Genomic DNA, 24707 nt, shown 5'->3' with positions numbered 1-24707 from the left:
TATTAAAATGACTTGGAAATAGCAAGGTCTCTGTCAGTATTTTCCCCTTCTCAGCTATACTACTACACCTGACGATGCTACTGGAGTTAAGACAATAGATCTGATAGAATGGCTTTTATGCCCATTACTTGACTTAGTTCTCCCCACCAACCAGAAAGGCAGTTACCAACTTATTTCTAATTTTGGTTCGAAATCTCTCATGTTCCCATTGTGTTTTTCTCCATACATCAACAATAGTTTACACTGCTCTTACGTAGATGAGCTCTGTATGCTGTTCCCTACAGCTCCAAACACACCAACAGCTGCTAAACGATTTTCTGTCTTCTATTTGTTCCCTGTTACTACTGTTATTATTTTCTTGTAAACCATCTACTCTTTTTGTGGTATGTAACATGGACTTGGAGGACAGGTTTAATGTGAGGTTTTTGTTAGTGCTGTGTTTTTGTTTGTTTGTTTGTTTTTTAGTATGTTGTGAAATCTGCTTCTTAGAACTTGGTGCCAAATCAAAAGATATAATTGTTTTTAAAAGTCTTCTAAATATACTTTAAATGTTATGTAGCTCAATCCACTCATTACAAGGGATAGTTTCACATGGCTCCTATTAAATAGTCCTAGGATCGATGCCAAGGGCACTTAGTGATTTACAGTTATGGCTAAGTAATCAATGTGACAATGAGATAAATGTTCCTTTTCACCAGCCTAACCAGACTAGTCCTACCTCTTACTTCCCTGCACGGAATTTCCTCCTGCAACACCATGTGTAAATATTTACGTACAGTGTTCCTATCTGTAGATAAATATCAAATACGTATTTAAAATCAAAATTTAGTATGGATGGCAGTCAGCTGCATTTAAACTGACAACAGCTCCTTTGAAGACAGATAATACTGTAAATACAGAACAGCAACAGCAGGCTGCATTTTCCCCCAACTAATTTATATTCTTCTAGGCGCAATTTCGAGCCTTCCAAAAGTATTCATTTAATTCATTTTTACAACCTTTGAAAGGGTAGAGATAGACCTCTCAGGCCACTACTCGTGTTAACGAAACACGTTAAAAATAAACACATACTAAATCTACCTGGAATTTTACTGTATTGCTTACTAAGCATGCAACAACATGCTTACCTTTTAATTTATAATGCAATAAAGCTTTCAAGCCTGAAGCCAAATTATTTAAGAACATTTCTGTTGTCCTTCTCAGAATTCATTCATTTCAGATGAAGGAAAGATTAAATATAGGCTGGAAATATATTCATAACATATACGTTCACAGAAACTGCCAGACATTTTCACATCATTAAATCATAACTGAAATAAGTAACATCACACAGAGCTATGAAGTGTGCTCTGTCTGTGCCCGTAACGTCAGCTTCATTATCCCGCTGGCTGCAGCCTCCTCCTGCATGGAGGGAACAATCAGCTATTTGCACGTAAGAAAGCAAGCTTACGGTCCTACCAGCAAGCTGGCAATCTGCACGTGAAATACAACCAGTTTGCACTCCCAATCAACACCCAAAGAGTCCCTGTAAAAACAGAGCCAAAATCTAGTAGGGAAGACCGACTATTCCCAACCTATGGGGAAAAGATCCGATTTCCGCCAATCCCTGAAATACGTTCCCACCACATGCAATGAAGAACACCAAGTATTTCCTCAGCTCACGTCAGATGGGCTCGAAATCCCTGAAACCTGCTGTAGCCACCCTGCTCACGAATTTGTGTCTTTATAGCCAACATATCTATCTCGAATGGAGGGAAGAGGAACAGAGGAGGACATTAAATATATATAATATATATAATTTATGTAGGCCCAACTTCAAAACATCAGAACAACAGCTTGAAGTATTTACATTTCTCATAATCTAAAGTAAGAGGAAATGATGCTGAGAATGATGCAGCCTAGCCAACGTGAGGACTCATATGATTCAAATCCAAAGGCAACTTCAAAGCCACCTCGTAAACCCTCTGCACAACTTACAAAGCCGCCAGATGTAGCACTGCAAGAGCTTCCCCGCATCTGGATCCTGCAAGCAACAGCCAAACGGAAGCAGAAACTCTTCCCTGTGTAAAAAGATTGAACATTTTTCTACTTACAAAAATAGCTACATTAGAAACACGTTTGTATCATTCCTCCTCAAAATATGCCGGGACAGCTACTATCGAATGTTGCTGTAAAGTGCCTTATCTATACTAAATAAAAGGACCGCTTTCCCTACCCATTCCTGGAACTAACAGCGTGGGTTTGGGTTGGGTTGGGTTGGTTTGATGCTGCCTGCTCCTCGTGCCCACTCCTCCACGGCACTGCCCGCAGGGCCCCTCCATCCCCTCTGCCACCGGGACAGCTTCCTTGGAGAGCAAGATTCACGCACCAGTGCCTTGCGAATCCCGGCTGCGGGGTAAAACAAGAAAGTTCTGTTCTTTATAAAGTCTGCATAGTTACTTTTATTACTTATTTTGATGACAGACAGGGTTAATGACGTTCTTGCAGAGAACTCTCCCTTTCCTGGGCTAAATGCCCAAATTCTTTCAGGATTCACAAGACTGTCTATTTAAATTGGGTCCAATTTTTTCTCCTACAGAGGCCTGCACAGAATGTTCTGACAAGAAGCTGGGAATCAACCTTTTGAGAAAGCTCTGGCTAAATGCGCAAGCTCTGTGCCAGACAAAAAACATTCAGCACTACATTCTGCCCTGTGTGTTTCATTATTCTAACAAGCCCCACTGTTGAGGCATAAACCCAGAAGAATCAGCAGATTATTAAAACCCGTAGGCTTGCTCATGTAAACACGAGCCTCCTGTCCTGCCCGCCCCACGCTTTTTCTTTTTCTTTCATTAAGAATTTAGGGGAGAAGTCCTAACACTACCAAAAGAAAGAAAAATACCCAGCTGAAGCACAGAGTGCAATTTAGTTTTCAGCAATCTATGAACAAAGCAAAATGTAATTTTCCAACCATCCTGAATTACCAGTTTTTAAGAGTAATTATGCTGAACACACCTCAAAATATCTGCCATGGGCCCGCTCAGCAGCGGGGACAACTCTACCATCAGGCACTTGCAGAAACACCAAGATTTGTCTCAGGAAGGAACAAATATTCACAACAGCTCAAAATAAACTACAGTGTTTTATCAATATCAATGCAAATGATGTTGAGAGCTTGTTAATACCTGTGTATAAAACACTATTTCTCGTCAACAGAAATAATTTTTAGGTGCAACAAAACCCAGGTTAAGCCAACCCTGAGCAGTGAAGTAGCAAACGACACAGCAAAACAAGCGTAAAAGCAGAAAAAATCAAAATTAAAGACACTGACAGCAAAGGAACAAGTTGAGCTGATGTGAAATGAACCAGCTTAGAGAGCTAGTAAAAATAAATAAATAAATAGAGTAACAATGCACCCAATTCTCTGGAAAAAACATGAGCTGCAACAGGAAGCACCCGAGGAGCAGCCTCGCAGCCCTGCAGAAAAGCCTTGCCTCGTGCTGGTGGGACGGACACAGACCAGGAGCTAGGGATCCATCAGCTCTGCTGCTCTGAAAGTGTGAATAAATACAGAATTTGTGCCTTTTGGTTTGCATGTGGAAGAAACTTTTATAGTAGTCATCGGCTTTTCATTGGCTAATGACCAGTAGAGACTTGGAAACAAACTGGGCTCGGTACGTGCCAGAGGAGCCTGAGCTACATCCAGAAACACCCTACTGCCCAGGGCAGGAACAGCACCCGTGTGCCCTTACGGGGCTATAGGGAAGGACTGCACAGTGCCAGGCATCCTGCCTGCCTCGAACCAAACCGTGCACCAGGTCCCTGCATTTCCAACAGGATGCCCCGAGGGCTCTCACATTTGTGGATCTGCATTTTCTAACACCACTGCCACAGGTGCCAGAGGTGGTCAGTGACCACCAGAACCCTGAACCAGCCCCCGATGGAGGCAAGGTGGGGCGAAAATACCTCACCTGGTTATCTCACCTTCCAGAGGAGTCAAAACTTCAGTGTGCAACCTGAGCTCTAAATCCCTACCAGACTTAAACACGTCAGCAAAGAAAAGCGAGTCTTCTTACTGCTCCTAAATCCTAATGGATTTTCTAATTAACTTGATTAACCCATCTTGCTCACTTCTCAAATACCCATCTCACAAACAAGTGATTTCTCAGCCCTGCAATGCGGGGCTTGCAAGAGAGCTTCATAAATCAATGGAGTTGAACTGAGGTTAAAAAACGCATTTGTGGCCAGCACAGGAGTTGCTTAAGAGGAGAGGCGTACCTGGTACTTCAGGAAGGGGAATAATTCTGGGAAGGGACTGGAATACATTGCCAGTGGGTTTCCAGAAGTCACAGCCACAGGTTTACAGACCAGACTATTTCGGATCACACCAAGGCACAAGAGAGATAAACCCAAAGCCCCAGAACCGGCACAGTGGAGAGGAGGCAGAGGCAGGACCGCACCGCTGCGTCTCGGGGGTCAAACCCAAGCTTTAGCACACGGGAGGTGACGAGGAGGGCTGCTCTGCTACGGCACCTCACGACCCACCGCCTCCCTCAGGAGTTCACAGCCTAAACCCAAAGCCTGCCAGTGAAAGCAGAGCTGGTCTGCGAGGGACGTAGCTGCCACAGGCTCTCAGCAAAGCATCCAGGCACGAGCCCGAGAGCCCCAGTGCCTCCCCCTGCAGTGACAGCACAAAGGAAAAGCTACTGACAGCAGCTGAGCATGGGGCAGAATTCATGCCACATACTGGATGCATGAACAAGAGCAACCCTGGCTGTGACTGCTGCCTGCTGACTTAGGAGTAGATAAAAACTTAAATATGGTGTGGTGTAACAAATCGGAGACAGTCTCCGAAGGGAAAACACATTCCCCATATCATCCAGCTGCTGTTATCAGACTCATTAGTGCCATCTATGTCACCAATAAAATGAGCAAGCTGCCGTTCGGCTCTCCCCCGTTTCAGATGAACGATATTGGGCAACTTTGCCGGAGCCTGATAAGGGCGGTGATGCAGGGGTCATTTCAAACTTCCTTTAGAGCACCACACGCAAATTGGTGCCTTAAGCACACACACCCCGCCGGCCGCCCCAGGCTGGCCTTTCACATACAGGATGGGACCCCACAGACCCGGGGAGAAGCCTGCAGTGAGCACAGAGCTGGGTGAGTCTCAGCGCCCTGTTAGTGATGGAATGAGCGAAGCCGAGGCAGTAAACATCTGACCTTCCTACTCTGAAACCAAGCCTTTGTTTCCTTCCTTACCCTTTTGACATTTTGTTAATCCACACGCAAATGAAATGTTGAGGGGGGTTACGGAGGAGGGAAAGAACGGCTAGAAGGGAACACCACAGTGTGGTGTGCTCACAAAGCACAACCACCACCAACAAAAATCTCAGCTGAATCTCTGAAAACAATAAATTCACTGTGTGTTACACCAGAAACGCTACAAGGTCTGCTTGTCCGTGAGAATGAATCATGGTTTACATCTGGGAAGAAAGAAAAGTGCAACTAGAAATCAGGCTCCTTAGGGGATTTATTAGATCCTCACAGAGTCACCGCAGACGCCGAAACCTGCTTCTGCAGCAGAAGCTGCATCTTGCAGACACCAGGCAGAAAGCACAAATGAGAGCCCGGCACATTTCCCTTCAGCATTCCCAGGCAGCGAGAGGAAGAGAGCTCAGTGTGACCGCTCAGCCTGTCCGGCTGCACCTACCCTCCACCTTCCAGAAAATTTCCCACCGCTCTGCTTCTTTGAGAGCTTTGCTTGCTGCAGAGCAGTTGGGGCTGTCCCCAGAACCAGGGATCGCAGTGACTGCCCGGTGCCCCCGCCGCAGCTTGCTGGCAGCAGGCGAGATGTCCCAGCGAAAGGAGCAGGGACAGTAGCAAGGGGAAAGGCAATCTCAAGGGGACAAACTCGAGCGCAGGGAGATCACCTTTTCAAACACCAGACCTACTCAACCCCCTCCATTCAAACAAATCCTTACTTTGAAAGTGGCAGCTACAGCACCAACAGCCTGGAGCCAGCCCTCCCTCCTCACCACCGCCTCCCCGAGAGCTGCGTGCTCAGCAACACGGCGGTGTCTGACTTACAGTCAGCAGCTACAGCAATCGCCAACCAAAAATACCTGAACATTATCTGCAGCAATTGTGACTGAAGCAGCCGCAAGGTGATGAACAGCCTTTTCTTCAGAGAGGGCTGCGGCAAGCCTAACCCTCTCCCTCCATTAGTGATGAAGCACAAAAGCTGCAATAAGTCATCGCAGTCACTTTAAAGTACAAACCGGGGAGACTCAAAGAAATCCCAACAGGTCACACCGTAAATTATGGCATTCCGTAATATACAAAGACCCGAGAGCAAACACAGGTAAAGAACTGTACCCACCACTGTTTACCCTTGGATGGTAAAGTTCTTACGAGTGACAAAACGTTATAAATTGAGTAATTGACCTGTAAGGAAGTAAGGAGCTCAGGAGAGTTAAAAATTACCCTATAAATACCATAAAGATTAACAGATTTGTAATACCCACCCAAGAAGCACTTACTCTAAGTAGAATGATTATGAAAACACAGCAAGAATATTTACTACATAGCACCGACTGCAGTATATACAGACTGCCACGAAAGGCAGCGCTGGTTCTTAATATAGTGACAGCTGAAAGTCACCACTTAGATTTCCCTGCTGATTAAAGGGTAACCTACAGACACACGCAGCTCTGACTTATTTGCTTCTTTGAAATGCAGTCATGGATTTTGAAGGACCTTTTCAAGGCTTTTTGTTGCTGGTGTTCTAGTTTAGCGCTTGTAAGCTTTAAGTTTTGCACAGCTGTTTGACAGGAGGTCTAATGGAATACTGACAGCGCAGGGGAACGAAAGCAGAACTTCTAGAAGAGGGATTTTTGTGCCCATGTTTGCTAACACCTATTTCAATCTAAGTCCCTACACTTGGGAGAAAAGAAACCTTAAAACAGTGCTTCTATGAAGAAACACAGAACGCTCCAACAAGTAGAAAAAAACATGCCTTTTCAGGATGGTGGAGAAATGTGTCCATGAGGGTAAGGACAGGACAGAGACTTAAGGGGCAATTCCTCAAAAGAATCATATTGTATTTACTGTGAAGCAACCCGCCCTGCAGACCAACATTCCCCAGTTGCTGTTGCACCACCTACAGCAACCTCCATCTCCAACTGCACAGTTTAAAATTCACAAGGCTAAGAAAAACCTCCCCAAAGTGCAGGAGGACAAGGAGGCCCGCCGGCTCTCAGCAAAGAGGAAGGGGAACGTGAATCTCCCTGCGTTGTGAGCGGGGCGAGCTCCCTGCCACCAGCACACCCCTCGGCACTGGCTCTCGCACGAGCCGTTCCTCGTCGCCCGGCACCCACTGTCAGCCTGGATTTCAGGTTCTGTCTCAGGCACACCGGGAGTTTTCGGCAGGCCACTGGGTATTTCCCACCTCGCAGCAAGCTTCTCGAGGCGCGCAGACCGGACGACAAAAGCAACTGGCGAGCGGCGCCTGTCACCGAGCTCTGCAAAATGAAAGCCTTGCAAATCCTCCCAGGGCGTGGAGCAACACCTGCTCCGTCAGCAGGCTGGGCTGGGCGTGGGGTCACGGCCCTTATCGGCTCGGTTTTTGACCCCTGCAGACTCAGGGAGGTAGGTGAGGTGCCACCGGTCCCATGGGACAGGGGACGGAGCCACGGGGCGCCCCCGGGGAGCCCCAGGGCAGGGCACACAGCGACAGACGGCTCGGAGAGGTGGGATGCTGAGCTGAAACGCGAGACCGGGACCCCCTCGGCAAGGTCCCTCAGCTGTCTCCCGGGCTGTTGACAGCCGCTCATGTTGCGAATAGCTGTGCAGCACGGAGCTGCACCGTCCCCTCTCCCACTGCTCCGTCCCCTCCTCAGCGGGGAGCCCCTGCCCCGCTCAGGTTGGATGGCACCGTGCCCAGCCTGCCCGCAGCACAGCTCAGGAGCCAGCTCCCAAAGGCTCCCCAGAGGGCTCCTGGCACCGGCAGCCCCCGAAACCTGGAGAAGCCACGCTCCCACCTGCCCCGTGACTGGCACCGCGTGTCCACTGTGCCTGCAAACCGCGTGGCACCGAGGTGAGCTGCCACACAGCACCACCACGTCCCGAGGGGCAGCGAACAGGAAGGTGCACGGACCCCTGCCCCTGAAGCAGGGCGGCATCAGAGCGAGAACTGCTTGGAATTACGAACAAAACCAAAACCCAAAGGAAGGACAAACGCAGCGCCCTGCCGTGCTGCTGCCCACGGCTCTGCCCAGAGACTGGGAAGGGCCCCGCGCGTGCTTTGAGTCACCAGGCGAAGCACGCATCGTGCTCGGAGCCCGCAGCTGAAGACCCGAGTTACTCAAAGCAGAAACACCAAAAAAATGGAAGAACTGCCTCGGGGCCATAATATAGATGTTAACAGTCCAGTAAAAAAACAATTGATGCTGAAGAAACAACTGTAAGGGGAAAAGCTGTATGACAGCTGCTGCCACTTTTTCAGTTTAAAATAATGTAAAAACAAACCACAACTTTACCGTCTTTTGCATTTTGTGATCAGGCATGCCCTAACAATTTCAGGGTGTTTTATGTAGTCATGGTGTTCTAGCTCATAGGGAATAAAGCAGTACCTCCGATCACCCTACTTCTGATCCCAGAACTAAGTTTGTGGACCGTATGGATTTGCTACATGCATCTTTGAGAGTTTCCAAACTACCTAAGAACAAGACAGCCAATACCACTTTGTTTTAATAAAATGCAGTAGACTCTAAAGAAGTAATTCATAAACTACCTGCAAGTCACTGGAAGGAAAAAAAAATGCAGCTATCTCAACGTCACTGCAGGAGCGGAGTTTTATTGGGCATGAGGATTACACTGCCTTCACCTGAGGAGGGGAAGATTTAAAAGCAGTATTTAAGTAGACTTAGAAAAAAAAAGAGAGACCAAATAAATAATGCATTCTGACTTCTAAGCAAGCATTTGTGAGGTTTCAAGAACGCTTTGGAGTATGAAATTCCTAGAGTTATTCACTTACCCCATTTGCTTTCAAACCGATACTGTCTGCTGTCAGTTCACTTAAACACGTAACAGGAAACTCAAATTTGACTAAAAGGTAGTATTACGTTACTACTGGTTTTGTATGGAAACCTTTTTAGAAGTAAGAAGCTAAGGGGAAGTTTTTTTTCCTCTCCATCTGCGACAGACAGCTGTTCACTGCCTGGAATCTATGATAGCAGGCACTTAAAGTAGCACCAAGCCGAAGTAAACACTTCAGAAATTTAATTTCTTTAATTGTACTGACACCGTAAAAGTGCTTGATATTTGCCATGTGAGAAATCAAATTATCTGATTGAACACTGAAGCTGAACACGCAGTTGTAATTGATTTTATTTTAAAAAGTATTTTATGAAATATCTGAAATATTCTGAAAATTAAAAAAAAATGTTTAAAAATGTTAACACAACTCAAGAGAGTTCTCGTGCATGTACGTCGGTGTACAGCACGTCCAGATGTTTAAATACTTAGCACAGGTTAGAACTTGAAGTAATCTTGATCCAAGCCAATATGCATATAAAAAATAAGCCAAGATAGAAAGAGACCTATCTAGCCATAAAAAGATTTGACAGCTTTACAGACTGCTGCGTTTGAACCGCTATTAAAAGCAACTCCCCATGGTTTTCTGCTTTTAAATAAAACTTAGCTCCCGACTTCTAGAAGTGTCCGCTTAGTCCCCTGCTTGCAAGGACCTCGGTTCTCCCTGCCCTACCTTTCAGCCGAGCAGCGACAGCAGCTCCAATGCTGCTTGAAAACCAAACGGCACCCTCCCCAAAAACCTGCAAGGCATTTTTAAGCAAGGGCTGGATGTGCTCTCTAATTCAGACACACTGCAGCAATTGCAACCTGCTGGGAAAAACAAACAAACAACGAAAACCAGCACATTGTGCTTTTAAAAAGCACTTTCTTAAAATCTAGAATTTTAATGCAAATTTTTTGGCTTCTGTTTTTCCCCCTCTACCTCTCTCCTTTCAGCACCCTCTGCAGCGCTGCGCAGCCCAACCTGAACACCGGTGGGGATCCCACAGCCTCCCCGGGGAGCTGCTGCACCGAGCCCTACCAAACCGTGCTGCTGCTAGCAGAGGCATCTCCTTGTCTCAGCACTGCAGGGCCAGGATCTGGCAGACACCAGGCACCTCCACACAGCCTCAGGGCACCGCGTTGCCCCGCGAGGGGCTCCAGCACTCTGCACTGCTCTTGTGTGCAATGCCTCACTGGACTCGTACCTCCCCGCTGTGAATTTGCTCTCATCCCAAAGCACTGCGCAATTAATACCTGTCGCAGCAGCACTGGACGTGTCCTGCAAAGCCTGAGCTGCCACAAGGCAGCGAGCCGCGCTTCCCTGCGCTGGGACAATCACAGCAGCGCTAACAGGAGCTAACACCAGAGGAAATTGCTTTCAAGGCCTCCATCTTTAACATGCCAACGTTTTACTTCTCCATTTCAGCCGGCCTTTAACTTCCACGTGGTTTTACACTGGAAAAGGCCATTTCAAGGGGTGTACAACTGCACGGTGCTCAGGTGCGCTGAGGCTCCCCCGCAGCCCCTGCCCAAAGCCCCACACTCAGGCCCTCAGCAATGTGAGGGCAGCCGGGAGCTACGACCACACGGACACCCCGTGTCTGCTCCCAGGGCTGCAGGAACGTTGCTGGTGTGTCCTGCTTTTAGGCTGGGCACGAAGATGCACCACGCCACTTCCTAACCAAACCTCTATTCACGACTTCTTTAACCACAGTGCCCAAGCGTCACGGCCCCTTTCCATCTAGACATGTTGAATTTTCATATACTGAAGCGGTTAGTGAAATAGCCCAGCTTGTAAAATGAAGTTCCAGTTGTTTGTTTTTTTTCCCATTAGCTGGAGATAGACAACTTTCATGAGTTCTTTGCCATGAGTAGCCTCTTCTATAACAGGAGCTTCCAAGACAAGTCAGGGTGACAACGGCTAAAAGCCACAAGTCAGACACTGAACTTGTGTTCTAAAAGGCCGCTATCCCAACGAGGCTTTCACATAGGACAGGGCAAGAGTCAGGCCCCTGGGGTTATGCTGATGCCCACTTTCACCATTAGGTTTTGGGCATCTTCCTCTGGGACTGCCTCTGCCCTTCCAGCAGCACGCGACAACTCGTGCTTTAAACTCAGAACAAGTCGGATTCTCCCTGCCTGCCCCACTCGCTGGCTGCTCCAGGTCCGTGCTGCCATGCTGTTTCTCGTCTGCCTGTTTTTCATAGCCTTAAGTTAAATACATTTGGCACACATGAAGCAGGAAAAGGTGTGAAGTACATTCCCTAATTCATCCTCTGCACTGCTAGAAAGTGTTCCGAAGGTGCGTAGAAAAACTTGCCTCCATTTTACAGCTAAGAAAGCACAGGTTGAGTAGAAAAAAAACACAAGTATTTTTGGCTCCTATCCCTATACAAACACAAAAAAATAAAAAAGTCATTTTACTCTGAGTAAATAATTGTTAACGGATGAAAAAAGAACTACAAAAAAAAAGCACACCTCTTTAAAGCCACTGACTGAACGAGGCCTTCAGACCCACAGATAGGTCTGAACAAAGCCAAGAAGCGCGGTGCAAGATCAATCTCAGAATCTCCCACTGCTTCCTCCGGCACAACCTCGATTACTATGAGAAATGAGAACAGACAGCGTAGGCTCAGTATTTTCAGTATACGCTGGAGCATTACACATCGGCAGAAAACCTTTTGGGCAGGCTCACAGGAGGCGAGTGCTAAAGAAGTCAGTTTGCCTGCACGCTCGGGCTACGCACCGCAAAGTTGCGTTAAAACTCACCGCCAAGTTGTGTGCCTGTCCTCCCCTACCAAGCACGTGTTGGTCAAGGAAAAGCTCCCGGAGGAGCAGGGCAGCACCAGGAGCAGAGGCGCGTCCTGTGCCGGGGTGCTGGGATCGCACCGGGGCTGGCTCTGTCCTGGCAAGTTCCACCAGGGCGACAGCCGTCACTTGTGCCCCGTCCAGAAACCGCACTGCCCACGGGAGATGCTCCTTTTCCACCATAATAAAAGCCTCCCCCCCACTTTTTTTTTTTATTATTTTTTTTTTAAATCTCTGAGGCATGAAGCCATAAGGAAACGGGGGCAGCAGCTCTGCTATCTGAAACGAGTTCCCCTTCCCTCCCCCAGGCTGAAGGCACGACTGTCACGAAGATCGGCGGCAGGAAAAAACCTGACAATGGAAAAAGAGCTCGTGGGAGCCCCGAGAGGTGCCGGGGAAGGCACGAACGGCAGCGGGGCTGCAGAAACGGAACGGCCGCGGGCCGCGATTCACGGCAGGCAGCTCCGGGAGGACGGGCAGCGGCACCGATCGGGTTACCGGGCCGGCAGCAGGGCCGGGCAGGCGGACACACGGCCAGGCGGACACCCGGAGCCCCGCCGCTCCTCCAACAAGTGCAAAGCGCCCCGGGGCCGGGCCCCGTGCGAGCAGCGGGGGCTCCCCGGGGACGGCCCCGGGGGGGCAGCGCTGAGGACGGGACGGGCCGGGCCGAGCCCCCCCCGCTGCCCCCAGCCCCGTCCCGGTCCCCGCCGTGCGCTGCCCCCCCCCCCCCCCCCCCCCCCCCCGGGGCCGCCCCCGCCGTGCACGTGCCGCCCGGGCCCCGCGCGCTGCTCCCCCGCCCCGTGGGGTCCCTCGGGTCCCTCTCCCCCCCCCCGGCACCCCCCGGTGCTCACCTGCGGCCGGAGGAGCGCCGGGGCCCGGCCCCGCAGCCCCGCGCGAAGCGAGCGGCGCCGCGTCCCGGTCCCGCTCCCGGTCCCGGAGGCAACTTCGGCCGCGCGCGTGCCCGCCGCGCGCCCCCGCGATCTCTCGCTCTCTCCCCCCCCCACACCCCTTCCCCTCCCCTCCCCTCCCCGCCGCGCTCGGGAGCGCGCCCGGCGGCTGCCACGCAGGCCGGGGGCCGGGAGCGCGCGCGGGCGGCCCCGCTCCCCACCTGCCGCCGGGCTCCGCCGCCGCCGCCCGGCCTCGGGCTCAGCCCCGGCCCCGGCCCCGGCCCCGGCCCCGGGCTCGGGCTCGGCCGCCGCCGCCTGTGCTCGGCCGCGGGCTCCGTGCGGCCCTGCGGGGGGCTCCGCGCTGCCGCCCGCTCGCCCTCTCGGTGCTTTTTTCCACGTCCCGCGATGAGTCACCGCCGGAGCGCCGCTGCCCCTGTGGAAGGAGCATGAGCGGAGCCCTCCCCCCGCCCTCCCGCCGCCTTCCTCCCCCGGAACGTGACGGCGGCGGCCCCGCGCCTCGCTCCCGCCCCGCCGCGGCCTGCGCTGGGCCCTGCCGGGCCGGGCCGCGCCTCCAGCCCCCGCCGCAGGGCGCTCCCGGGGTGCTGGGGCCGGGAGCCCGAAGCCCTTTTGCGAGGGGAGAGCAGCCTGAAAGCCGATAAATAAAAGCCAAACCCGCGGCTCCGGCTGAACCAAGGCGGCGGGGAGAAAGGCACGCGGGGGTAGCCCCGCTGCCAGCACCGTGTGGGGGCTCCGGGCTCCGGGCTCGGCCAGGTTTTGGCCTCCCCGGCCTTGTCCCACCGGGACACAGCAGCAGCCACGGCCACCACACTGCGAGCTGGCACCAGCACGGTGCCGTGGTGTGGGCCGGTCGGTGAGCAGAAGCAAGTTTTGCCACTACACTAGTTGGTTCCTACTTGGAGCTCTGCCACCCAAAAATAACACTTTTTTTTTTTTTAAATGACCACCGACCAAGGCCATTCGGTCGCTGCGAGCAGCTGGCGTGTTGCTGGTGACGGCGGTGACCCCGCCAGGCTGGGAAATGTGGGCACACAAGGGGGTCACAGGCAGCACGCAGGGGACCCTGTCTTTGGGATGTGATCTTGTCCCATTTGTCCTGGGCCTTTTTGTGTTCCCCAGTTCCTTCAGGCATCCCAAAGGGAAAGGCTTCGCTGTGCATCCCACACTTACAGGCATGGCCAGCACCTCCTGGAGAAATGCTGGCAGCCTGCGGGGCTGCTGCGTCCCCAACCTGCATCGCCTGTGCCAGGGCTGGGGCAACCAGTTACCTGCGACATTTTGGTCCAAACAAGTCATTGCTGCCAGCAGACTTTCCTCACGTAGTTTGAGCTCCAAAATCCCAGTTCTGCAGAACCCGAGAAGTCCCGGCACGTCCTTGCGCAGGTGGCAGTGTTTGTTCATCAGAACTGCTTTTAGGAAAACACCCTCACTAAAGCCGGGCCACCTCTGGCACCCAGAGAGACAAAAGAGCCGCAGCAAATGTTTGTGGGATACTCAGGTTATTTTGTAAGATCTGAGCCAATTCTTTTGAAACCGTCACTAAGTTTTGTTTTTGTTGTAAAGTTGTTTACACAAAGCTAATATAAATTCAGTGCATCCAGCCTGGGTGAATATAAACATGATCCTTGCAGGGCCTCAAGTTTCTGATACAGCTCACATTTAAGATACTGCAGAAGTAGATTCTATCTCCCTGAGCAGCTCTGATAGCGTAGATTTTTCTCTCAAGGGTACAGATGCCTGCACAGCTATGCAATGCTTCTCACTAGAGACAGAGCAATAGACACAACAGATGGAAACTGAGAGGCCACCTGGTTTTAAAGCAAATCATATCATCAATCTATCAGTACAAAATCTGAAACATGGGAAAGTGCTTAGAGAAACAAAATGAATTCAATTCTTTTTTTTTTCTCCAAACTCAATTTTCTCAAGGTCTGTTGATGTGCCACTTGCAAAAATGCATTTCTTTCTCTTAAAAACAGACTGCCAGAGGATCGAGGTACAAGAACTTTCGTGTTTTACATCAAAACAAAACAAAAAAGAAAAAAAAAAAAAGAAAAGGATCTTTTGTTAGGCTGCCATGAGTTACTGTCTTGCTATTCAGAAAAGCTGTTTTCAAAAATCTGCTACATTCTTGTGCACAGCTTCAAGATCCAGGTTTTTCACTGCTAAATTAGACACACCAGACAGAATTACTTTGGATTATCAACAGCAATTCAGTTAAGCAAGAAAATTAAATTTCCTCAATTAAGTCTTGACAGAAATAGGCTTTCTTTCATGCAGCATGCTAGGATTCTGCTGCAGTTCTCCTTCAAACAACCCCCAAAGCGAGAACTTCCAGAAGATGTTTGCGTTTTTCCTTCCCCGTTGCGGCCGCTGCCGGTGGCTCGCGGCGGAGGGAGGTCAGCCCTGTGCAGGGCCGGGCCCACACGTGCTCGAGGTGCCTCGACACACACACACCCGTCTAAAGGCAGGTTGAGCTCGCTGAGCTCAGCTCCCCGTTTCCATTTAACCAATTTCACTGTTTTATATAGTTCGATGTGCTGATGTACATTTTAATCTACAAATATTTCGAGTCCCACTGACGCAGCTGTCAGGAGGAACTCCCAGCAGGCAGCGTAAGCCTAGAGCTCAGCCTGTAAGGAGCGGAGAGCTACATAAAAAAGGGTACTTTAAATAACTTCATTTTTAACCTAACACAAGGAAGTGCTCTTCTGTTCCAGCACAGCCAGGCTTTTGTGCCTCTAAAGCTCTACACCCAGAGCTCACACGGTCACAGCCTCCTCGTTCCCCACAGCCCAAGTGTTTTAGCACTGCTCTGCCCCGTGGCCTCGAGGCCACTTTACTGCCGTCATTCACACATAGCCGAGTGCCACAGGTAGGCCAGCAGAGCGGTGGGGGCTGAGAAAATTAAACTGGTACATTTCCTTATTTCTTGCGGGGATGAAGGTTCCCGTAGTGAGTCTGTATCTGGAAAACTAGAATGATCTCAACCCAATTCTTTAAGGATTTTAAATCAACATACAGTCAATGGGATTGATTTGCCTTATTCTGAGTGCTAAATGCAGCTGTCACTGTGTCCTTCATCCTCAGTCCGTTATTGATAAATTCCTGGCCCTACTGACTTAATATACGCCTATTGACTTATTTGTTATTTTCCATTCTTAATAGCAGCCACTGCGGAGACTTCTGCTAACAGTTATTTTCAGAAGAAAAAAAAAAAAAAACACAAACCACCCTTCTTCCTCAAATGAAACTTGCAAAGTTTAAAGAGCTTCAATTTTCCAGCAGTAGCTAGAGAAGATGGGCTGTGAATTTTTCTTTCCCCGTGCACGGCGGCAGCATGCCTTGTCCATGCACACTGCATGCAGGCTGACTTTCACGGTGTGTCTGCAGCCTGCACGCTCAGTTCTCATATTTCTGTAAGGTTCGAGTCCCAAAGGAAGCATTAATGCTAAAGGAATGCATACCAGCGTGTAACTAGTCTAAAAGTCAGTACAAAATCTCTCCAACAGATTGCTCAGAGAAACACCTCTTTTTTACTGCATTTAAGATCTGCAGATTGATCTCACGAGCATTTGTGCAACAGTTTAGTCTCAAACTGATAAGAGTGCTGCACAAAGAGAGAAAGGGAATCAAAGGAGATTAAAAAGCGCTGGTCTTCAGGAAGATAAGCGACCTCGAGCCGCCACGTGACCCCGCCAGCGCTCCAGCTCGGCCGCCTGCGGATCTCATCAGGGAACCAGATGTGACCAGTGGCAGAATATCCTGCGCAGCGTGAGATCTGGAGTCTGTGATTGCCATCCAGGAAAGGGGAGATGGGAAAGTATGATGGAGAAAATGTCCTTTTTTTATTTTTTATAGAGTTTAATTGCTGAGAAGAAAGACACGTTTTCTTTTAAAGAAGAAGGGATGCTAGGAAGCAGGCTGAGGAAGGTGTCTGGAGGAAGGAGCAGAAGGAGTTTTTGTACTACAGACAACTTAACATCGCTTCCTCCTTGCTGGTGATTGTGTGTTTGGAAGGACTAAGCGGCAAGGAGCAGTTCTCATTCATTTCTTTGGTCAGTGGAAGCAGGGCGGGGTGGCGGAGGAGAAGCAGAAGCGGCCAGGAAACTGCTTCCACCCGCAGCTTTGCTCACCCTGCCTGGTGCCTGTGCCCGACCCCAGCACCGTGAGGGGCCCGGCGTGGGCTCTGCCCTGCAACCAGGGCTGCGGGTGGCAGCTCTGCTGCCCTTGGGGAAGGGTGGGTGGAGGATGGGGGTTGTCAGCTTTGTGCTCGCTGCTTATTTTGGGGAGGAGGAGGAGGAAGTTGCTGTACAGAGCTGGAGCTGGGACAGCTGCAGGTCCTGCACGGGGAGGTTCCGCTCCCCGTGCTCTTGCGAGAGGAGTGGTGGATGCCTTGCCTCAGCCCCAGCGAAGGGTCAGGAGATGAAGATGAGCCCTTGCATTTGTATTCAGACAAAGGCCAGGGAAGCAGCGCAGCAGCCGAGCGCTGGGGCGAGGCCCCCAGCAGCCCGCGTTGCCAAGCAGATGGGCTGCCGTGTTCTCAATCAACTCCAGTTTTTAAGGTCATGCCTAGATAATGAGCATCACAGCACTCAAGCCTACAGATCATGAATATATGGATGAATATTGACTCACACATTTGCCTTTCTACACCTCTGTTCTCCTAACTTCCCCTGCGCCCCAAAGCCAGCACATCCTCCCTCGTGGGGTCTCCAAGCCCTCAGCACCCTACACCTGTGTGCTCCTCCCGGCCCCCCCAGCAGCTCAGCCCTTGGCAGCACACGGCCACCAGCATCTCCCACTGTCCTCTCAGGAACATCTCAGCATGGAGGCAGAAAGCAGACAGGCCAGACAGTGCCGGGCACAAAAGGGCTCCTTCAGCTGGACTTCAATGAAAAGCCCCAAAAAGGGCAGCCCCTTTCCCAGCTGCAGCGCCTGCTCTGAGAAGCCCTCGTCACTGCCAGGGGGTTGCAGCTGCTGCCGAAACCCTCATGGAGACTTCTCAGAGGGGGCTGAGGCACTGGGCTGCCCAAGGAGTTGTGCACTAAGGCAGCAGGTACCAGGGCTTGCTTTGGGAAGGGAGAGGAGCCTCGCCGTGCCACGCCACGTGTGGCTGTGGAGGAACAACGCCCAGGAGCAGCACGGCTCTGCTGATCCCTGAGCTCCAGGCCACGCTGTTCGTGTCACAGTTCACGTTGCCATTTGTGCCAGGGCTTCAAGAACCTCGATTCAAACTCGTGGCCTCCCTCTTGCTTCTCTAGTAGGGCATGAGCTGAGGTCAGGTCCTGTCCCAAGCCGAGGGCTGAGCCTGCCTTTGGCTCACGTGGGGCTGCGGCCACACAGCCGGGCACCGGGGACACCTGGAGGGGTTGGGCTCAGGGATGAACCCAGACCTCACCTGAGGCCGTCAGTGCGGACAGACCCAGCTGCTGCACTGCTCTGCTAGCGAGGGCACCAGCTCCACTGCTAAGCCTCCCTGTTTTCCTAATGAACTGTCTTAAGTCAGTCCCTGTTTATACAGTGTCTCTGGATGTTAGCAGTACTTGAATGCCTTCCCTTACTCAGCCATGCTGGGGTTCTCATTTTTTGTTGCAGGTTTGCTTTCTTGGTTTCATGGGTGAATTTCTAGAAAAAGAAAAAGGAAAAGCGGAAGGGAAGGGAAGGGAAGGGAAGGGAAGGGAAGGGAAGGGAAGGGAAGGGAAGGGAAGGGAAGGGAAGGGAAGGGAAGGGAAGGGAAGGGAAGGGAAGGGAAGGGGGAAAAACAGGAGAAGGAAAAAGAAAAAGCAACTGAAGCAATTGAAGCCAGATTGAATGGCTCTGGCTTTAACAGTCCTAGGCCCTTCCCCTATTTCCCTGACATTCCTCCTTGTGACCCCTTCCAAGTGTTCTGGGCGAGTTTTGCAGGAATGCAGTTACGCTCCGTCTCCGTGAGCACGGCCTGTTATTCGAAAGGAGCTGGCAGAGCCTCCCGGCTTTCACAGCCAGATGTTACGAGTGTGACCCTGCCAGAAGCTGCATGCGTGCACCTTCCCATTCTCAGCCCCTCGCACAGGGGATTTTTTTTCTGAAGAATCTGTTCTGGGTAATGCTTTTGTGATTTGCTCTCTTCTTCACTTCTAAGGTCTGCTCCTAGCATCAGTGCTATATAATTTCACAGCCAGAGAAAGCGGGATACATTTTGCCATGAGCTTCAGCAGGAGCAGGACAGCACTGTAACACTGCAGGACAGGATAACAACGTGGCAGGACTTTTGGGTTCTGCTCGTGAGTCGGCACTCAAACTGCATTCAGTGTTGTGCATAAAAAATTCAGAACAAAGGAAGATTCCTGCCCATAAAAAGCCTGCAGGTAAGTTTTACATTTCAGGCTAACAATATGGATACCGAGACAAAAGAATGCAAATGAAAAATGAGACAGTACTGGTTAGCATAACACGCAGGGATCGTGCAATAGGAACAGCTTTTCTTCCATCTTCACCTTTTCTCTGCATTCCTCTAGCTTATTAACAGTTATGGTGATACCTACACCAAGACGCAGCCAATTCTTTCCAAGTGCAGTAATAAATCACTACCCACCGAATGACAACTCTGTCGTCGTAACTTCGTGTCCCACATGATGCATGCTTACAGATCTAAACAGTCTCAGTTTCAGCCAACCTTCTCCTTTCTCTTCTATTGCTTTTCATAGTTTTGTATTAAATTATACATTTTGCAAGACAAAAACTTTGTCCTTTGTAGCATCACACTGGCTTCCTGACCACTGTTACACTTCGAGGAGCTACTGCCCTAGAACACTTAACACGTGCCTCAGAACTAACGACTTGTCACTTCGTTTAATTTATCATAATGTAGCATGGACGTTGTTCCTGTGCCTCAAAATGAGCAGAGGTGAGGGTGGAAACCATGAAGTTTAAATCTCCTACCATTTTATGATCCCAGGAATCAAATGACAAATTTAACCTTTAAAATAATATTACAAAAGGAAGTTAAAATAATGGCGCGGCACAGTTCTTAATGTTAAAGTGCTTTCTGTCCCTCCAGTGAAAGGTGTTGCAGAAATGCAGAGCATTATGTTTATTTATTAATAATCCCGCAAAGAAATTTTCATGATCGCCACTGGGGACTGCCTGACAGGTGACACAGGCGACCTCCTGCCAGGAGTGACATCTCTCCCCTATAATTTACATTCTCTAAATGATTTGCGATCAAATTACTTACAGCACAGATTAGCTTCTCCCCCCGCTATTCACTCGCAGCACCACATTCAACTGTTTGTTCCACAGAACCATAAAAATAATAATATGGAAAGTCAGTGCCTCTGCTTCCAGGGTATTCCAACATGGAAACAGCACACTGGCCAGGAGATCGATTCCTGCACTCATTTTCTCAGGCACTGGGATTTGCATCTGGGAGAGATGCAGGTCGTTGGCTTGAAAAGAGCATTCTGAGTTCACATTTTGATTGCACAACCAGATAAACAAATGAAGTGTCCCAATTAGAGGGAAGAAAATAATCAGCCTGCAGTGCGGAGGTGCGGGGACTGAAAGGACTGAGGAACAAACGCGCTTGGAACAGTCAAAGGACAAACCCCAGGTATTTACTGGATGTTAGGGAGACCGTAGCCATCAGTGGCAGGGAACTGGTTAAGAGAATATATTAAAGGTGCAAAGGGTCTCCCGACCTCTGCCACTGTCAGTTCTGTCAATGGGTCTACAGACGCCAGTGGAATAATTATGGCCTATATTTAGATTATGGATGCATTGGGCAGGGTGAAGGTTGAACATGAGGAACATGGTTGTTTGCAGTTCATTAGCGGTGGGAGCAGCCTAGGGTGGGAGGAGGGCACTGAACTGGATTCATCCCACCTGGAGTGCTTGCGCTGAGCTGCATAATGTCAGGGAAAGAGATCTGATTATATGTGGAAACAAAAGCAATAAACAACCGTGTTTGGGTTGTCACACCCGGCGAGCCGAAGAAAGGAAGGAAGGAAAGAGAGGAGAAAGCGAGACAAGCCTCTGGCTCCCGGCCACCTCGTTTCTGTACGAATGAATGCAATGGCCACCAAGAAATCGGCTGGCTGGAAAATGCAGAAGGGACGGTGTGAGCCCTGTGAGTGTGGTTTGTGGGGTCTGTGCAAGGTGTCTCTTGCTGAATTCTGAGCTGACTGTACGAAACTGTGCGCCTGGAGCGCTGGGCATCGAGGGGAGGCTGGGCTCCCCAGAGGTGCTGAGGTGTGCTGGACACGTTGGTGCTCAGCAATAACACTTGGGAGGGTTGCACAAGCAGGAGCTAGAGATCAGGGAAAAGGCACAGCCAGCGAGCTTGGAAACACACTCTGTGCAATGACTGGGCAGGAAAACATTGAGGCTGCCACTGAGAAATAATCTTGGTTCTGGCTCCTGGAGAAAAAATAAATAAATGACAAAAGGTAACAGACGCAGAAAGCAAGGAATGCAAACAGCACGGCCATGGCTCATTGCAACACGATGGAGGCCCTCTATCTGAGCCTGCCAACGATGAAGCAAACCTAGGGGAGCTAATACTGCAAATACCACTCAGGTTAGATTATGAGTTTTCCTTTTGCTAACTACCGGACCTCCAAGCCAGAAGAAATGTGAGCCCCAAATGATTAAAGCTCAAAGCACTCACCCTAGAGCCCACGGTTGTTTGTTTAGGGAATAGGAACCTGCATGCTCCGTGCTCTGCATTTTCCCTGCTGTTCTTGCAGTTCCTTTTTGGCTTGGAAAGCAATCCTGAAAACCTTGAGCTGAAACTTTCCCAATTTTAAACTTATTCATAGTATTGATGCCATGGCATCAAGGTCTGTTGTGAAACACAGCGCTTTTTTTCTAATTCTTTATTCACATCAGCATATTGTTTTGTCCAAGTCCTAGGTCTTTCTAAAGAGTCAGCAAACAAGAAGTGAAGTTTTACCCAGGAATGCTGTGTAAAGGTGATGGTCAGGAGCAGGAAAAGAGCTCTGTGATTTTTGTCTGCTGTTTCTACTTCACCCAGAGTATTTCCCGGATGTGAACTTTCCTTACTCACCCAGGTTTTGGAGGAGCCAGAAGGAAGATCACTTCTTGTTTTCTGGTGGTGTGTCTGTTGAGGGTGGGGAGCTAACAGAAGCCTCCTCCCTTTGTTATTCCCGTTTTGCAGGCAGCAGCTCAGAGACACTGCAGTGGGAGATCGTTTGCCCAGGGTCACACAGCAAGTCAGTGGCAAAAAGAAATGAGGCCCCAGAAGGTCAGCTTTCCATTCTAAAGCAGGAAGGAGGAAAAGATTCTGCACAAAGTCACAAATTCCAGCCCAAATCTAAAGCACGTTCTCTTCAAGGGAAGAGAAGAGAGGAGGCACGTTGTATCTAACACCGCTGTGTAGGGCCATGCCAACACTGCAAGTCCTCGGGGTGCCCCTGCACAGGCCCTGACTGCTGCTCTGCTGGAGCAGCCTCTAGGAAACAGCAAGTCAGATAAAGACGAGTTGCAGTGAATGGAAAATGGAAAACAGATGCCATACCATCACGTTATTTCCTCAATGCAAGCTAAAAACAACTGACAGTTTCCCATCATACTGACTACTCAGGGCCCCAGTCAAACGGCTGGCAAAGTTTCTTTACTCCAAAACACTGGGGATAATGAATTCAGAAGTTCTGAACAGCTGCTTTTCATGGATCATTTAGAATTTGCGATGCAAATATGAAAAATCCATCTTAAATGCCCTCAACTAATTGAGTGGAGTACAGTGAATACAAAGGAACAGATCACTGACCTTGGTGAAAACAGCACAAAAGCCTTAATCTGCCCAGAGAGACCCAGAAGGTTACTGAGGAGCAGAAGAGAGCAGAAGCCCGTGTACTCTCACCCGGGTTCCTAATTCTGCTGGCCACGAGGCAGCTACAAGCCTTTCCTGTGGGGCACACGCAGCAGCCCCCAGCGCCCTCCCTTACAAACCACGGCAGTGGAGAAGGAGGTGGGTGGAAGCTGGGCTCCGGCCAGATCGCTGGTGTCGGAGCTGACAATTCAAAGCAGAACTTGACGCTGGGGGCGAAGAGAGAACAGTTAAACATACCGCTTAGGAAAGGTGAGAAGATGTTTTCGAATAGCTTCGAAGGCACGAGGCAAACGGGGCAGAAGGGCAGGGCTGTGTGGGAGTGGGGCAGGTGGGTATCAGGGCTGTGGATCTGCGGGGCCGCAGCACGGCCGCTCGCACACAGCCGGAGATGGAAGGGGCAGGGCTGGAGAACTGAACGCAAAGGAGAAGTGTGGCTTTCGGGGCTGACATGGCACAGCCGTTCACCTTGGAAAAACAAGAATGTGTTCGTGTGGCCCGGCTGCATGTTGCAAATCCCCAACGTTTTTCCTTAGCTAGGTGCATGCTCCAAAGGTATTAATTGTTAACCAGCAGCTGCCTGGGCGAGGGGCTGTTAATGCAGCGCGAGGCCGGGCAGATAAGATGTTGCTCTCCCGAGGCTCCCTGTATGGAAAACAGCAGCAAGGTCCAGCAAGTCTCCCCAGTTGTAGTTTTCTAAAATTGGAGCGTCACGTCCGCTGGGCTGCGCATACCAGCTCCGGCCCTGTCAGCTGTTGCTCACTTTATCATCGTGTTCCTTCGCGGGGAGCAGAGCGCAGGCTCCCGTGGCCGCGGGCAGCGCCGCACCTTGCCCAGGTTGTGGCCGCGAGGAGCAGCAGCACGGCAGCACCAGAGACACTGCAGGCCCGTCTGGTATTTACACCAGCTACTCCCTGTGGGCCTGGACAAGCAAGAAGCTCTCTTTAAAAGCTTGTAATCGTTGGTCGCATTCCAAGAGAGACAAAGGGATGTTGTACAAACAGTTTCGTTTGAGCTTGGTAGAACACTCTGCCAGGGCAGAGGCAGCAGCTTTCCTCTGTGGGGAGGCAGGAGGTGGACGGCTTTGTTTAAATTCACGTTTTTCTCTGTCTGTTTTGACGGCGCTCACTCGGATTTACATTTTCTAGAGAGGTTTTTTGCAGAAGCAGGGTTTTGGTGGCATTTCCGAGGCAGCAGCCCTGCTCCGTGCCCGCTCAGGAAGCCGGCGGTGCTGACTCAGCTCCCGGGGAGCCACCGAGCATCTCTGTCCTCTGCTGCGAGCAACCACAGAGCACAAGCGTGGCGGTGCCCCTGGTTCAGGCGCTGGGCAGAGAGAGGCTTTACTGCAGGCAGGAAGGAAACGGAGGCACCACAGCGGTGTCACCGTTGTCAGAAATGAGAGCAAAGAGATGAGACCCAAGCGTCAGGGAGAGAACCAGGCTCACGGTCAGGTGCTGTGCGAGAGGCCTGGGAAAACACTCTGCTCGTGCTCCGCTCGTTTCAGCTGAGGTCTGAATGCCCAGAAAGGGGCTGGAAGGTTGCCAAGACAACAGCGTTTTGAAAACCGCAGCGTGCAGGTTTGGACGGGGCCGGGGAACGTACTCGAGCTCTTGTGCAGTATCTGGAGCCACGAGCCAGCACGAGAACGCGCCCGGCCGGTAATACCCAGCGGGAACCGGCGCAGCCGTCACAAACTCCTATTATGCCTTTTACTCAGCGTGATCCACATGGTTTTCATTAGGTCCAAATTGTAAAAGAAAATATATACATATTAAATAAAAATACCAGAGTTCTGCGAACGTGTGTTTGGCAGTTTGCGTTCAGGTTACAAATGCTCACACTGTGTGTTTGAGCAAAAAGCTGTTTTACAGGGCTGTGATCTGCAGGCGAGTAACGAGAGGCGTGCCATGTTCTCAGACATGGTTTTGGCCCACACGTCCTCAAAAAGCAAATAAACAAAAGCGAGTAAACCAAATCGTCCTGCACGTCAACAGCTCGGTCGGTTTGGGAAGATTAGTGCCTGGGAACAAAGGGGTTTATGGATCAGAGCCCTCTCTGGTTTTCTGCACGCTGTGAGCCCGGCTCCCTAACGACGCAGGACCCCTGCG

At 50.4% G+C, this 24707-nt stretch overlaps 1 protein-coding gene and 1 long non-coding RNA gene across 8 annotated transcripts in view; one reads left to right on the top strand and one right to left on the bottom strand.

Moving 5' to 3' along the window:
* NEK6 (NIMA related kinase 6) overlaps positions 1-13167 on the bottom strand; it is a 57078-nt gene extending 43911 nt beyond the window's left edge. The window contains exon 1 of one of the 4 annotated variants that reach the window (XM_068657074.1): positions 12971-13167. The gene's annotated coding sequence lies outside the window, so the exon portion shown is untranslated. Of the gene's footprint in view, positions 1-1977; positions 2002-12713; positions 12866-12970 lie in introns of those variants that run through there. The other 3 variants (XM_068657071.1, XM_068657072.1, XM_068657073.1) reach the window with 3 other exon arrangements.
* A 176-nt stretch (positions 13168-13343) lies between these two features.
* On the top strand, positions 13344-24398 carry LOC137842712 (uncharacterized). Of its 4 annotated transcripts, none has more exons than XR_011089178.1 (3): positions 13344-16590; positions 18892-19117; positions 21657-24398. It is a non-coding gene; the product is annotated as an uncharacterized lncRNA (long non-coding RNA). The 4 variants fall into 4 exon arrangements; XR_011089179.1 differs by lacking the exon at positions 13344-16590 and adding an exon at positions 17193-17826; XR_011089177.1 differs by lacking the exon at positions 13344-16590 and adding an exon at positions 17193-18365 and having other exon boundaries at positions 21928-24398.
* Positions 24399-24707: the final 309 nt, after the last annotated feature.

This window comes from Anas acuta, chromosome 20 (assembly GCF_963932015.1).
Source record: "Anas acuta chromosome 20, bAnaAcu1.1, whole genome shotgun sequence".
Lineage (NCBI taxonomy): Eukaryota > Metazoa > Chordata > Aves > Anseriformes > Anatidae > Anas > Anas acuta.
This window is presented reverse-complemented; position numbering and strand designations above follow the sequence as displayed.